Genomic DNA, 16,568 nt, shown 5'->3' on the forward strand with positions numbered 1-16,568 from the left:
CACCATCAAGTCTGAAGTTCTTTGGGCCAGAACCTATTCCTCTCCTCATGTGCCATATTCAGTGAGGTCACACTGGTATTTTATTCACATCTTTTTTCCATTTATCTAATTATTTGAAACCTAATTTCCTGTGAGCTGGGTTATTAGGTTAAAGGATTTGAATGTTTTTGCTGTTGTTAGGCAAGCTGTTCGAATGCATTTCTAAAGAGTCCTATCAATTTATTTACGTAACAGTGAGAAGGTCCTTTATCTCACTGGATCTTTGTAGGCATTGAAGACTGAGTTTCAAAAGTAACTTCTTGCTTTGACTGCATATTTTCATTTAATAATTGAATATATTTTCACATATTTCTATCACTTATTTTCTCTTATTAACTGTTTCAATGATTTTATTGATCAACATAAGTGTTTCATGTATTAAGGGCATTAAGCCATTTCTGCCACATGTAATATAGATGTTTTCTCTCTTTATTACTTGTTGTTTATGGTTTTGACAAGAATTTTTCAATTGTGTCTAGTGGAGTTTATTGATTTCTTTCTTTGTGATGTTTCCCATTAGTTTTGAACATGGCCAGTTTGCCTTATTAAGGATTGGACAGTTATTCATTTATATTTATTTTCAGTTTATTTGGTTTTTTTAATGGGAATCTGTAAGTCATCAGGGTTTTATTTTGATATTTAGTTGTACATGAGAATCTAAATTGATTTAGTTTTCCTCATAAACTTGTCCTATATTCCCAGCAGCATTTACTGAACAATTGACTCCGTCACCATTGATTTATGCAGCTTCTTCTGTCACAGGTTAACATTGAACATTCTGAATGAGTCAGGCACTGCATGAGGATTTAATGTATCAGTGGAGCTTATCATACAGTGATCACACAGGTTTCTATGCATAGTCTTTAGTTCTGTAGGAATAAAAAATTATAAAGGAAAAAGTAACCATGACTTTTTACTATAAACACTCTGCACTGAAATCCTAACTATGAACCCTAGTAGCTCAAAAGAAAGCCATCCACCATTTATGAAACTCAGATTCCCTATCTGCAGTGTCATGCTAATAATATTCCTTTCCAGTGCTTCTTCGTGGAGCTGTATGATATGGAACAATACAAGAACCTTGTGTATGGTGAATGCATTACCAGTGTTAATTCTTTGCTATTAGAATGGATAAGACAGTGGCTCTGACCTCATTATAAAATCCTATGAAATATGGCCAGCTTTGAGTTCATATAAACACAAAAAGTGAACAAAGACAGGAATAGCCCTGCCAGACTTTTGCTCTATTGTGCTTTAAAGAGATATTCTGAATCATCTTAAAGACTGTTTCCCATTTTTGCTTTATGTAACTTGAAATCAATTCTGTAAACACTACGAAAAATGAGGGTTAATTAATGACTTCGTGTCTAGCTATTATTCAATGTGGAAGAGAAGTAAAACAACTAGTGAGAAATCTATTGCAAATAACCTAAAGAGAAGGGTGGAAAGACTACACAAAAAGTGAGTCTGAAGAAACTCTCCTACCAGGAATAAGGAAAGGAGTTGACAAGGTGACTTTCCACTGAAGCCTGTGAACTCAGTAGTAGTGAGATGTGTAAATACACAATAAATGCCAACTACCACCAAATTAATTCCCACTGGCTTAAAACACAGCCAAAGAGTTACTTATCACAGGGAAATGAAGTTTAGTTATATTTTCCTGTGATACTATAAATAAAAGTATCTCTTGGGTGTAAGAATTTTTCTCTAAGTTGCAAACTGAAGGTAACCCTCAGTGATATACACAGTGGAGGGAGCATTGGTCCTATAATTTCTGGGGGGAGGGCTTCCTTGTGGTTAAAGCCAACAGGATGGATTGATCCATGTGCTCAAGTTTGAATTTGTTTAATGGTCATTAAAACTCATATTCACCCACCACAATAGGCTTATAGTAAAAATTCACTGTAGGAGTGCGAATTTTAATTAAATAAATGATGCCATGATCAGATTCATTGAAATGATGGCTTATTCAGATTTCACTCTCTAGTTGATTTTCGATGCATGCATTTTATAAAGATAAAGCAGAATGTTTTTACTCAAGTATCAAAAATGTAGTAAGAGAAATGATATGTATATCTATAAGTATAATGCAAGATGGGAAATTATAGATGACATAAATGTCATATAATGTAGACAGGATATCTCTGAGCACAGTGGAAAAAATATATGGATATTGGAAGAAAACATGGAAATGGGGGAAGTGAGAAAGAAAGGAGGGAGAAAGATGGGGAGACAACAAAAGAAGCATTTGTAATGTAGTTAAGCAAAGCATGACATCGAAATCTAGATTATCGGGCAGTGATGGCATATGCTTGTAATCCAAGCACTTAGGAGACAGAAGCAGGTGAATCCCTGAGTTCAGGTCAGCCTGGGTATACAGAGAATCCCTGTCTTGAAAGCAAAGCAAAAAAGAAAAACCAAACCAAACCAAGCAACCAAACAAATAAACAAACAAAAAAAACTACAAACTTTTTTTTTTAAAAAAGAAGAAAATTTAGATTTAAAAGGAAAACCAAAAAAGTAAATTCTGTGTTAGGCAGGATCTTGAATATTGAGTAATGAAGGACAACTGGAAATTCAAGCCTACACTGAAATTCCAACCACAGAGAAAGAACAGGCATCTTGAAGATTCTGGTTAATCTCTTGTAGACCAACTACTCTGAGATTCCACATATCTCTCGTTTACCTTTGTATCTAGCTAAATGAGTGACACAGTTCATACATACATGAACAGAGATAGAAGGAAAGATTGTCAAATGACTAGTCTAAGTTGGAAACCATCCTATGGGTAGGCACCAACTCTGACACTATTACTCATGCCATGCTGTGCTTGCAGACAGGAGCCTACTAGCATGGCTGTCTTCCGAGAGACTCTGCCAGCAGCTGAGACAGATGCAAATACTTATAGCCAACCATTGAGGTCAAGGACCCCTATAGAAAAGTTAGAGGAAGAATTGAAGTAGCTGAAGAGTATGGCAATCCCATAGGACGAACAATAGTATCAACTATTCTTGGGTGGTCCCAGAGACTAAGCCACCAACCAAAGAGCATACACGGGCTGGTCCAAGGCTGCTTTGTCTTGCCTTAATGGGAAAGGATGTGTCTAATCCTATAGAAACTTGATACCCCAATGAAGGGGGATGTGGGAGTGGACTGAGTTTGGGTAAGGAGGTGTGGGTGGGTGGGTGGAAAGCACCCTCTCATAAGTAAAGGGGAAGGGGAGTGTGAAGCACTTGGAGGGGCTACCTGGAAGGTAGCAACATTTGGAATGTAAATAAATAAAGCTATTTAGAATAAAATATGGGCCTCTTGCTGAATTTAGACACAAAGATAATCTACTGTGGAGACACAATATGCATACAGTATGTACCTATTCCAAAGAGGAGAATGTAGAAGATGAGACAATAGGGTACCATTCTTCATATGAGTGACCATTTGTATATTAAATTATTTCTATGACTTTCAATCATCTGATAAATAACACAAGGGGAGTAAAGACTCACCTTTCCAGAAATACTACTCCAGGATTTATAAAATCTGTGCTTATTGGCATGGAATCTTACTAATGCTATTAGTTAGGATTGCTGTTACCTTCCCAAGAGAGGTGCATTGTCACTGGTGGGAGGGCTTTCAATGCACAAAGACCCAGACAAGGAGTGATCAGGCCCTATTGCCCTGCAGTGAGGGATCCCGACTCTGCTCATCCTAGCTAAATGCCTGCTACATGGGTTCTGGGTGACTAATACACAGTCCAACAACTCCTGGTTTTTATCTCATAGTGCATGCTAAGTTTCCCTTTAAAAGCATCTGCTTGATGTGTGATCTTCCTGTAGCTCCATAGACAAGTATAACTGGAAGAAAAATAGGTAATTATGTGCCTTATTTTTTCTTGTCTCCCTTCTTCTTTTGGTTCAAATTGTGCTTTCAGTCTGTCAAATGACTTGTGGTATATCATAACATGATGTGTTAAAGTCAAGTATTAATTAGAAAAAGAGTTAATATTTTTGAAATGATGTTCTATGATTGACTTTCTTTTACTGTCATGTTTACTATATAGAGCCAATTACAGGAGAATACAACCATGTCTTCTTTGGTCTCTTCCAAGAGAGAATGTAGCAATTTTACAAAAATAGTGAGAAAGCATAAAATGAAAGTATAGTCTGAGGTAGGTATAGTTGTATACACCTGTAATCCCCACACCTGGAAGTCTGAAGCAGGAGGATTATTTGTTTCATGTTTGTTTGGACTAAGTAGGGAGACTCTTAGACAGCTGGACAAACAAAACATTCTTCACATTGATCAGCAGAGGCTGGATTTTGAGGTCAGAGGTATACACTTTAGTTCCTGACTCAAGCTTCACCGTTTGTGTAACTTTGGGGAAAGTGAGTAGCTACTGTGGGCCTGTTTGTTCATCTGCAGAAAACAAGAATAAAACATCTGTAATGCCTGGAAGATGAACCAGGTCCCCACAAGCCCAAATGCTGAATTTTGGTGACCCTTGAGTACCTTGAGAGGTACTGAAAATTTGAGGAATCAAGCCCTCACCTTGAAGGAGGAAGTAAACTCTTGGGGACCTGCCTTTGAGGGGTACAACTGATGGCCAGACCCTTCCTCTCATTCTGCTGTAAGCCTACCCTAAGGAGTGTAAATTCTACTCTATGTGTCCTTCACTGTAATGCTGTATCACCACAGACCCAGAAGAGACTTAGCTGAGAATGATAGATTGAAGCCATGAGCCAAAATAAATAAAACCCACCTTAAGTTGTTCTGTCTCATCTATCAGTTACAGCAGTGGAAAAGTAACAGAGTGCCCATATATCACACTATTGTGATTATGTAAGCAGTGTGCATGGAATTCTTTCACAATCTGTAAGGTGTAGGGCACATGGCACAGGTGACGATCACCATAATACAGGTTTCCCAGAGTTTATTTTCCCTACTATCTAGTGCTAAGGGTTGGATGTCTGAAGCCTAACCTGCTCCAATTTCCTATTCTGATAGTATCTTTAAACTTCATTTTAGTATATGGAAATTAGAAGGCTATCCATCGTATAAAACTACAATGATTTCTCTAAAGTCTGCAGCTTCTGACTGGTTTAAAATTGTACACGTTATGTTTTCCTTCTGCACAGTCTAGCCTCTGACACACTCTTCTAAGTGTAGACATGTCTTGGTCTGCCAAAATTAGTGGACAGTAGCCTTTTCTGTCCTATTGGGACTATATGTTATATATAGTCTCTCTCTGCTGATCACCTGGTTAAGTGTTCCCGGAGGCCTAATCATCATTTCATTATAAAAATATCATCACAGGGCACATAATATCATTAATATCAGTAAATATCATTAACACGGATTAAGCATATCCCACAAGCCCAGGGTTTATAAATTATTACATTAGCTAATACATTTAAGCTAATATTCATTGGGAGCTTACTATATATCAGGCAGTATAATCGATCTTGTTACATTTATTATTAAGAATAGCTCCAAAAATTAGGTATTATTAGCTGCATGTGATAGATAGGAACTATGTAATGAAGTGAAATGGTGTGACTTCTTTGACATTCATAAAACTATACACACATCTGCACCATGGCCTCCCATTTGACTCCAAGCCTCAGCTATTTCTATCTTGTTGTGGTGCATAAGACAACTGCTCTGTGGCTTTACAGAGATAGAAAAAGTCTCATGTGCCACATACTGGCTGGGCTACTCACCCTTCTATGTATGGTTACTTCCGAGGGGCAGATACAGAGCCACTTGGGATCAGAACAATAGAAATAAAAATGGGCAGAGCTCAAATCATCCTTGGCTAAGAGCTGAGAGAGAGATTGAGAGGCTCGGGATGAAGCAATCTTGAACTGGAAATGGAGATGAGGCCCATTGACTGTCCTATATGCGTATCACCAAGTCAGTCAGAGCTTTCCTAGCCTCTGGTTAATGGATAGAGGTTTGTTATACGGCTAAATACCTCAGAGCAAGTGCTGGGCAGTGGTCAGGAAGTAACCAGCTGTGGCATTAAGGGCTTACCTTCACAGGGATCTATTTAGTCAGATTAAGAGCCCTAATTGTGGCCAGCTGCTCCCCTGATAACTCAGTGAGACCAGTGTTGGTGGTAAGGGCAAACACTACTGCTGAGCAGGTGAGTTCATTCCCCCTCCCCCCCCCCCCCCCCACACACACAGTGTTTGGACTTAATGGCCTGGGGTGGCATCACCTACCTCCAGCAGGTGAAAAAAGGAATAGCAGCAGCTAGCCCACCATACATCACCCACCCACCCACCCCCCTGTAGTCCCCAGTGACTGCCTGAATCCTAAGGCCATTTGTGATAATCACAGAGCTCAGTTAAGAGAAAAAAATGATCAAGAAGGTTATAGCAGAACAATAAACCAGACTGATCCAATCTGCAATAAATCACCATTATAAACCAAGTGACCTCAGTCAGGAAGGGCAATGGTAAAACTCTGAGCATTGGATGGTATTCTGGAAGCTCATCTTGGCTGTGAACCTGTGGTGGCAGCTGTGGGTCACAACCTTGGAGTCATCAAGATAAACACATTCCGGTAATTCTCTGGGGATAATGAGAGAAAAAGTGCTCAGATTATAAGCTTTGGGGAGTAGGAGCTGATTATCAAGAAAGCCTAGGTCAATCAGGACAATGACACATATCAAAGGGCTGTTTGTCCCTCTCATCCTGCAGGAAGAACTCCTGTCAGATTAGTATGGCAAGATTAGTATGGCAAGTAAATGACATGCTTAGCTTTTCCTCCCACACAGTGTTCCTTGTATTTCTTCTAATTAGAATTAGCCTTTAATTTGGAGAGCTGTGCATTCCAAATTTTTATAGAAATGAATTGTCCTTTTATATATGATAAGCAGAACTGACAATGTATAGATTTCTTGTCAAATTAATGAAATTTTAATGTGACATTATGCTAATGTATGGAGACTGACTAGGGTGTATTTATTTGTAAAGTGAGTCAACAGTCAATGTCTTGCTCAGAAATAGACAGACAGACACACACAGAGAGAGGAAGAAAGAGAAGCAGAGAGAGAAAAGAGAGAATGTAAGTGGGAGTAAAGGAAGAAGGACAGAAAGAGGAAGAGGAGGAGGAGGAGGAGGAGGAGGAGGAGGAGGAAAAGAGGGGAGGATAGTGGGAAGGGAAAAGAAGAGGAGAAACTCTGTTTTAATTTTTGCAAAATCAATATGTCACATATTTGACCTATTTCAAAAAGAAACTTAATAGAGAAATAAATCATAATTTGGTCTCAAGTAGCCTTGTCCCTTACCATATGTTCTCCATATGTTGAGAGTTTGAGGGGTTAAAAGGTGGTACTTGGTGAGATAAAATAACTAAATCTTCCCTACATTTTTTTACTGAAACAATATTATAATTAGACAGCAGGACAAATCCGTCTTAGACTACAACTGGAAATACAATACCCAGTCATTGAAATAGTAATTTTCAGGTAACATCATTAAGCAGTTGTCACTGCAGGTGGTGTCATCCATGTGGGCCATGCCCTCTGAGGCTGTGCAGATGATGTAAGTCCTCCCAGTCCATTCCCACCAGAGTTGTGCTCCCACTGTCCAACTTGACATGAGTTTGGTGTGGGCCCTTAAGCTTGGGTTCCAGAAAAGTTGTTTAGAAAATGTGGGCCATGCAGTATCCCTGGCTCAGGTCTTCATTTAGAAATTGATATCAGGGTTGTTTCAGTCCCATAGTTAATGATTGATGGGGAATCAAAGAAGACCATGTTTGAAATGGCACTCACCCAATGGTAAACTTAATGAGCTTTATTCCTTTATCTACTCACTTTCTACCTAAGATATTGTTCTTGCTCTTTTGGATCAACCATCAATAAATCACAGAAATTGTCCCATGCTGGGACTGGAGGGACACTTGGATGTTATCTGTAGAACCCATCTCCTATATTGTGAGAAAAGACACAAGGAATAAGAAATAACAAGGACACATAAAGACACAGCATATTCCATGAACCTGAAATGATGAGGATGAACCATTCTTAGATGCTTTTGAGAAGCTACTAGTGGTCTCATCACCCTGATAATATCTCTCTGTAAACAATCAAAAGAGTTAAAGATACTGGACACCAAGATAAGAGAGGGACTTTGTATTTCTCCCTATCAATATGTTAGGATATTTGAGTTTAGTTTCCTGCAGCTAAAGTCACTAGAAAGGAGATTTAGTTTGAGATGTCCCCCCATGTTAGCAACTTGGATCATGAACCTACATGTCCACTTCTTGCAAGTCATATTGCAAACAAAACACTATGCTGAAAGAAGAACACCAAAAAGGTGAGTGTTTTGTTTTCTTTGTTCCCCTTAAGTTTATAGGGAGACTGTGCATACATCTACACATAAATGCAGAAAACCATGTCTGTTTGCTATGTTATGATGCAGGGCATCTGGGCTGTTTTGTCCAATATTTCAGAAACCGTAAGGACCCGAGAGCCACAGACTATGCAAAGATCCTTTTTGTCAAGGTCAAGAGAAGGGCACAGGGTGATGGAGGCAGAAATAAGGAGAATCCTGCCCCAGGAACCTTTAACAGGACAGGCCACAGCCCACACTGAACCTACAGTCCTCACTGCAGTGTGATTAACACACCCTTTTCTTCAGACCATTTTTGTTTGAAAATCTATGAAGCCACTTAACTAACCACCTTCACCACACATTTGTGAGGAAAAGAACAGAATTCTTCAGACCACACTATCCTTCATGTCTTCCTTTCTCCCACACTTGAAGGGTCTCCAATTTCTTAAATGGCTTTTAGTAATTTGTGTGGCTTTCATCCCAGCCTCTCCAGAGATCTCTTGTCAGACAACAGCACTTGGCAACTCTGTTGTCTTCTTCCCTCACAGGGTTATGTTATTTTTTATTTCTTACCTCCACTTCTTTCTAAATGGTGTCATTGGAGACTGACAGAAGCCTGAAATGATTTGTGGGGATTCCTCAGGCGGTAAATGCCTCTTCAGACTACAGCAGAGTAATATCTGAGTTATGGCTTTCCAAAGTGGAATTTTTTTCATAATGTTTGAAATATAATCTTAAGAGAAGAAAAATGCAAAACAATATGTAAATTACAATTGGTAAAATGTGTTCCAATGAAGATAGACCCTGGGAAATTATTAATTGAGGCCTCAAATGTTGTTTTGGGTGGTGGGATTAGGTAAGCTTAATTGTTTTTTTCTCATGCTATTACTTTTAACGGTATCATCTTTTTTTTGAGTTCAAATATTTCTTAGTTCCCTAGGCTAAACTAAATTCAGCCTATGAGTGTATATGGAACTGGGGTTTGGTCTTATTGCTCAATGGCCTTATCCTGAATTACAAGCATGATATGGCTGCCTTTCCCCATTATTAAGCAAAATTCTATTAAAGATCAGTAAAGGAAGAAGATCTGGGAAAAGTAAATATCAAATTGCTTAAGTCCCAAGGATATCTGAAAATCACTATTGACCATTCAAAATGCTGTCCTCTCAAGGCCGAAACCTGCACTAATTACTCTGTCTTCGAGATTGGCTTACAAGGATAATTACCATGTACATGGATACTAAACAGGGCAAAAGGTAAGGATTGGAGCATGGGGTAGCTTCAGAGACTGCACTCTGATTTTATTTAAAACACAAGTAACAATTGCAGCTATGTGGCTCTTACTTTCCATGCTCCTCCTTTCAGGATCAGCACTCCTTCCTATATTATCAATTTTACCTAGGCTCAGAATTTCTCTCCTTTATCAGGAGGAAGACAAGCTGGCCTTTCTCTTTATGTTTCATCCTCTTAGACTTGGGTGCTTTGTGTCTCAATTCCGATCATTCCATAACCTTAGAGGATTTAAATGAGCTCAAAAGATCACCTTTAAGGCAGTTCTTCTATATGGTTGGTGAGCAACTGAAGTTGCTACATCACCACCATTGCTGTCTTTCTCTCTTCAATTGAAAAGTCTCCTCCCTAGACAATCAAAACTAAATGTGTAGGTTCTGGGTAGTATGACCTTCCAAGGAGGAGTAAGACCCATTTAAGTAAGTAAGTGGGTCTTACTCCTCCTTGGAAGTCTAGTGGGGCTCCTTCATAGCACAAAAGCATGTAGGTTTCTAGTAAGCAAAATTTCTACTCCTAGCTATTTCTTCATAGCCAACTCAGAAAGGTCAAGAGCACACTTACCCATAACACAATGGGTTTCTGAGCTTCCACTGGTTCTTAGGGACACAGTGTGTTGATGGAGCCTTCATCCTTCCCTGAGCTTAAGGCAACAGATACTCCATGACCTCTGCCTTGTTTCCAGAAGGCCTTTTGGCCAAAATGCCTGCCTTAACAGTAAAAAAGAGACAGATTCTGTGTGACAGCAGATAGCAACTTGAACTTTACTAAATTTTTGATTTTCTCCAGCAATTACTTATTGAGATGCAGAAAAGATTTTAAATGTATGAATCTCTTTACATTGATATATGAGAAAGAATATAACAACTCTGTACATCTTTTCTATTGTTGGGTCCTGGATGCCTTCCTGTACATAACAAATGTCTCTGTAGCAGTGTAAGATTCTAACTGCTTCACACAATTGAAAGCAAATCTTGACTTGGGTGACTCTCTGCATAACATCTGTCTCCTCTCCAACTTCATGAGCTCCACAAGAATTGGTCACTCTCACTCTCAAGTACTAATGTACTATAGCACACGGCTCAAGGAGTAGTGGATGTTCAATGAGAATGCTTTATCCAGTCAGTGTCATGTACGAAAACACAGAGAAACAGCTTAAATGAGGACTCCTGGGTTTGTCTCAGTTGCCTCTGGAGAAACAACTAAGCATTGCATGTTCAGAAGTTCACTGTAGTCTCCCTGCCTTCAACATAGTGAGATTTCATTTCCTGCTTTACAGTGCCTGAAACTTGCCTCCGAAGTATTCCCAGGAAAGATACTCAGGCTTCAAGTTCTGTAGAACCCAGAGTCTGTCTCAATACACCTGTAGTTCAGTTAATACTCATCCCAAGACAAAAGAAAGCAAATGTGTATACACTTCCCATTTAGCACCGTGACCATTGTTCTTGTGTCAATTCTGTAGACACAGCATTTTCTCCGTTAAAGATCACAGCCAGAATGGCAATCACATAGCTACATGCTCCTCCTGTTGGGCAACATTGAGTAGACTGCAGAGACACTTACTGTTCCAGCAAAGTGGAGAGATGAATCAAAAACTTCAATAAGAGAAACCCCAGCTCTACCTTTCCCATATGCCTTTCAGGCTAGAAAGGATTTAAGTCCGAGAAAAGAACATATTTTGTACAGATTTTTTTTTCTCTTTGAAGGAATAATAACAACCATCGATGCCTTAAGCAAGGACTCCAGAAGGTTCTGTGTCCTGTTTTAAGAAACTCTCTCCTGCTGCTGAAACCAAATCAAGACCAGAAATCTGACAGTGCAGAGCCTGTCACCTTTTTCCCTCTAAGACCAATATGTGGTTAAAGGGATGCAAGCGACCTTTCCAATGGAAAAAAGAAAGGTTCTTAGCATCGAGCTAAGCCTCAGCATTCAATGTGAAACCACTAAGAGCACAAAGTCCACCCTCAAGCCTTGCTTTCCCTTGCTGTAAAGGCTGCAGTGTCATTTTCATCTGCATGGAAGGATTCTTCCTCCTCAGTCCTATTAGACTGAGATAGAAATTTCTCAGATCCGTTTTGTCTATTTTATAAAATTGCAACGAAAAGATATGAGGTCAAGTGCAGACTCCCCATTCCTTCTCAATGCCTGATGTCCAAGGACTCAAGTTTTAAATTTATTTAGAACTAATACTGAGAGAGATCTAGAGGTCATGTTGGTAATAAGCCAAACAGAAGGCAATAATGCAGCAGTGTCTGCTGGGTTCAACCTCTGTGGACTTCAGAGTCAGGGAGCTGGAGCCAGAGAAAGGCCCTAACTCAGCTCTCAACAAGTCAAATTTGCAGGGGCAGATGGTTTGGATTCATCCAGGGACAAATGAAACAATTAACATCTGAATAGGAAATATATCTACACAGTTGGAAAGCAAAATATACCAGAAGTATGCATTTCTTGGTCATCGCTAGGAATTATTCTAAACTTTGCCTAGAAATTATTAACACTGCATGTTTAGCACTGTTTTTCCCTTCAAAAAAACCCCGAGCTCCAGGAGAGTCAACTGATAGTCTTTTGATAGTTTGATTCACAGCTCTGTCTGTGATATCTAAGTAAGGGCCTGGACCACAGGGAGAAGTCAAAAACATGCACTACATGTATAAATGAATAAACGATGAGATGTACAAATAAGATGTGGTCTAAAACTTACTTTGCAAGCATTGTCACACTTGCCATTTTTAAGATCAGTTTTTCCAACAGGCTTAAAACAATCTACCCAAGCTTCCCTCCACCCCCCTGTTAAAAACCTACTTAGGCTTTCCTATGTCGTATTGGGATTATAGTGAAAAGCTTGAAAATCAGTGGAATTAATTCTCTTAATCATACATTCCTTTCATAGGCTGTGTCTGGCACCTCTGCTTTCTTTGAAGAAGAAGTCTAATATTTTCCAAGCCCTGTAGGGTAGATCCATGCCAATCAACTCAGTCAATATTCATATGTAAACACTTTGCTCGGTACACACGAAAATGTGGGAAAACTGTATTAGCAAATGTAGCCCCTATTAATTCTTGCTTGCGAACCACAGTGAAAGTAAGTTTGACCATTTACATATGCAGGCATGCCCCCCATTGATCTGGCCACAGTAGATAGAGAATCTCACCCTCAGCTGAAGAGAATGATCCATACTTTGGGCTTACACATAGTACTGAGAAGCAAGCATACAAGGGCAATGTGCTCCTAGGTATCTCTGACTGTAGTACTTTTAGATTTTTCTTTATTAAAATATTTTAAAACACTTTCTAAACATAAAGGTTGTGTTACAAAGGTAAGTAGAAAGAAGTGAGAAGACAGACTACGCATTTTCTTAATTTAGATATTTGTTCCCCAGAATAAAATCCCCAAATTTGAGTACCATAATAATTTTCTGTTAATTAGGCATGGTACTGAATTGAGAAGATATCACAGGTTTCCATCAAGGTTTCACCTGAATCCTATTATTATTTTTATATGAATGGCAGCCCTCTACAGTTAAGACATCACACAGAAGGTAGAAAAGAATTTCTTTCAAGCCATTGCCATTGGGTTTTCAGAGCAAGGAGCACAGGTAGGCAAATGTCAGGTCAAATGGGACCCTGCAAGACTCTCTTTTGAAGGAAGATGTGAGAAAAAGATGTAGGAAAGGTACCAGCAAGACAAAGAATTCAGCACCTGATATAGCTCTCCAGTGAACATTAATAAAGTGAACTGTCCCTTCCCTCATCCCCTCATTTCAGGAAGGAATTAACTCCACGCCTACACAGATCATCTACATAGAAATGTGATTAAGTTGTTGAAATCATTTTACTTTTAAAAAATGAATATTCAACCTTAGAGATTTATTGTAAAACAGACCTTCATTGGCAAATTAACACACAGAATTTAATAAGTGTGAAAAGGTCTTTAGAAGATTCAGAGAGATAAATAAGTCTATTAAATCTAAAAGGTCTGGGATCTTGAATTTTGCATGTTTTGACAGGAGTATACTCTGAATTGTAATTCGTCATAAGGTTAAGGGATGTTGTTTTGACTTTGACATGCAGAAAGACAAATAAAAGTTGATACAAAATATCACAATGTGTCAGGAACATGAATAATATAATTACTACAGGCCTCCAAGCTGTAGCTTATACTTTATTATAACAATATGATAAATGCATATTGTAACCCTCCTGGTTTGAGGCCTGCCTCTCATAACCACACCTCTCTGCCCACATCCTGCTATTTGCTACGCCTCGTTCCTGGTTCCAGTTACATTGGAAGTCCCACCTCCACAGATCAAGAGAAGTCGCTGATTGGGCCTGCATGCTGATGAACTTGTGGGAGGGGTTTACCTCACCTATTCTATTTGTTGGTTTGTTACTAACGGCATTAAATTCAAGATGGCTGAGCAGTCATGACTCCCGCCCGTCTAATTTTGTTAAACCATCCACGTGGACAGGTATACCTTTGGCCACCCTGTATTCTCTCTAGCTTTCTCTTACTGTTGCTCGTCTTTCTAACTCCATTTTCCAGAATAACCCTCTCTCTTTAATGTTACTGCTGGGCGGTAACAGCATATAGCTGAGTTTTGTGTGTGTGTGTGTGTGTATATATATATATATATATATATATATATATATATATATATATATATAGTTAATTAAAACCCATCTCCTGTTTCTCAAGAAATATTAATACGAACCCCCAAGCTTTAACCTTCCCATTTCAGCATTCAAAGAAATCTCATATATAACCAGGCTCTTTTTTTCTGAGGCCTCTGCTAATCATTTTCCATTTTGAACACAAAATTACTCCAAGCTGTTTAGCCAGAGAAGTGTAATTGCTATTATTCTGATTGTTATTGATAACAAATAAGACTAATCATAACACTTCTCTTCTGTGTGCCTATATACTGTGTTTCTAGAACACTCTGCTGTCATTGAGAGCTCATACCTTGGCAAAGTCCAGTGACCTCTGCTCACTCCTCACCTGAAAGACAAAAAAGTCAGACTAGCCAATCTCTAATGTCCCTGCCAGACTGAAAATTCTAAATGTCTGTGATATATGACTATCACTCCTTAGTTTAATTTAAAAGGCAAGGCCGACTTTTGATCTGTTTTCCTCTCTACTATTGTAATTATTATTGATCTTTCAGTAATACTCTGTCCAAAGCCTCTGGGAATATCATAAAAAGGAAACACAAGTACTATGAGAAAACAAAGTGGACAGAAGTTTCTGTAATAATGAATATTTTATTCCATTCTCTCGTCAAAGCATTGCAATACATCACTCTCAGCCTCAGGGGAAGGAGGGTTAAGCTCTACCCAATGACTGGGGTACACTGACCTCTTGAGAGGAAGTCATATTTCTACATAATTCTACTTTTCAAGTTCCTTGTCTCCAAATAGGTAATGAAGTCAGCTCCAAGCAGGGCCTAGGAACAGGACATGTCATATTTAAAAAAACAAAAACAAAACCAACCAAACAGAGAAAGAGTCTGTGCTTTTCCTAAGCTGCCTGCCTTTGCTGCTATGACCAGGAACTCTGCCTCCATTTTTCCTGGCATCAGTATGAGTCCTGCTTGAGTCCATTGGCCATGGAGTAGGAAGAATTTGGCTGTGAGAGGTTTTGGCTCTTACTTCCTTACAGCTCTTCTCAGCTTGATTGGCACAGTGTTGGATAGCAACACCACCCACTTCTTTCTCTTTTGGGCCTCCTGTTTCTACCAACTCTCTCTCTTAGCTCCCCTCCCTGGGATACATAGAGGTAAAACTTGACTCCTTAGCCAGAAATTCTGAGCACAGACACAAACATTGAACTTAGGAGTTCTTGGCATTTTCCAAACATCTCAAACTGTGCAGACTTGGCCATAGTCAGAGGTCTCTTTTTAACAAGGAAAGAACACATCCTGACTCTGCTCAGAATGGGATCATAAAGTGATTCTGCTTCTAATTGTTCTAAATGTTTATGCAAAGGCTCTGGGAGGAGATACAGCTGACAGTTTAACTGATAATTACAGAGTGATTAAGCCTGACATTTCCAGAGAACCAGGTGAAAAACCTACTCTACTCTGCAAGGGTCAAAAGACCAGGTAGCTTTCTGAATTTCAACACTGCAATATTTTAATGGTTAGTCGAAAGAGAATTATGAGAAACTATTCTCAAAATTTAAAAAAAAAGACTTTTATGCTAATGGACTGTTAAACATTTAATGCTCTGTTAACAAATGGTTATTTCTCCATTAAGCACCATCACGACCTATGCATAGTTTATGAACATTCCTGTTGTCCTTGAGAGAAATCACAGACTGTATTGGCTAAAAATATCAACTATGTGAGGAACAGAGTGCAATTTGCATCAGGAGTTCAGCTCATATCATCTAGCTCAGAATCTTGCCTCTAAGGGTCAGAGCCAGGAAAAGGCTCCTGTAACAGGTTACCAAAGCAAAACTAGTAGAAGGGACCAAGTTCTTTCCCTTGCAGGAAGCTGCTTGAGAATGGTGATGTTACTTTAATAGTAAAGCTCACTAACAAGCTTTCTTTCACAGGTTTTTTATTCCCTCTTTGAAACTTCATCCCTTTCTCCTTTTTTACCCAACTCCAGGGATACACACCACACATCTCTGTCCAACAAGAACCAGTCTCCCTCATATTTCTTTCACATTAAAGACTGAAACAGACTAAGCACATCAGAAAGTCATTTTGAATATTACATAAGTAAGAATACTCCTATAGAGGTACAGAGATTGATGGCTACGCAGAAAAGAGTTTAGAGACTGGAAACACAGTCTTGAGGTATCCTAGTGATAGAGGCTGCATGAACATTCTAAGTCCCAGATGCAGCAGATTCAGATCACTATTCTTTTTTTTTTTAAATCATTTTTATTTTGTGTTTG

This window comes from Mastomys coucha, unplaced genomic scaffold, assembly GCF_008632895.1.
Source record: "Mastomys coucha isolate ucsf_1 unplaced genomic scaffold, UCSF_Mcou_1 pScaffold23, whole genome shotgun sequence".
NCBI classification, from domain to species: Eukaryota; Metazoa; Chordata; class Mammalia; order Rodentia; family Muridae; genus Mastomys; species Mastomys coucha.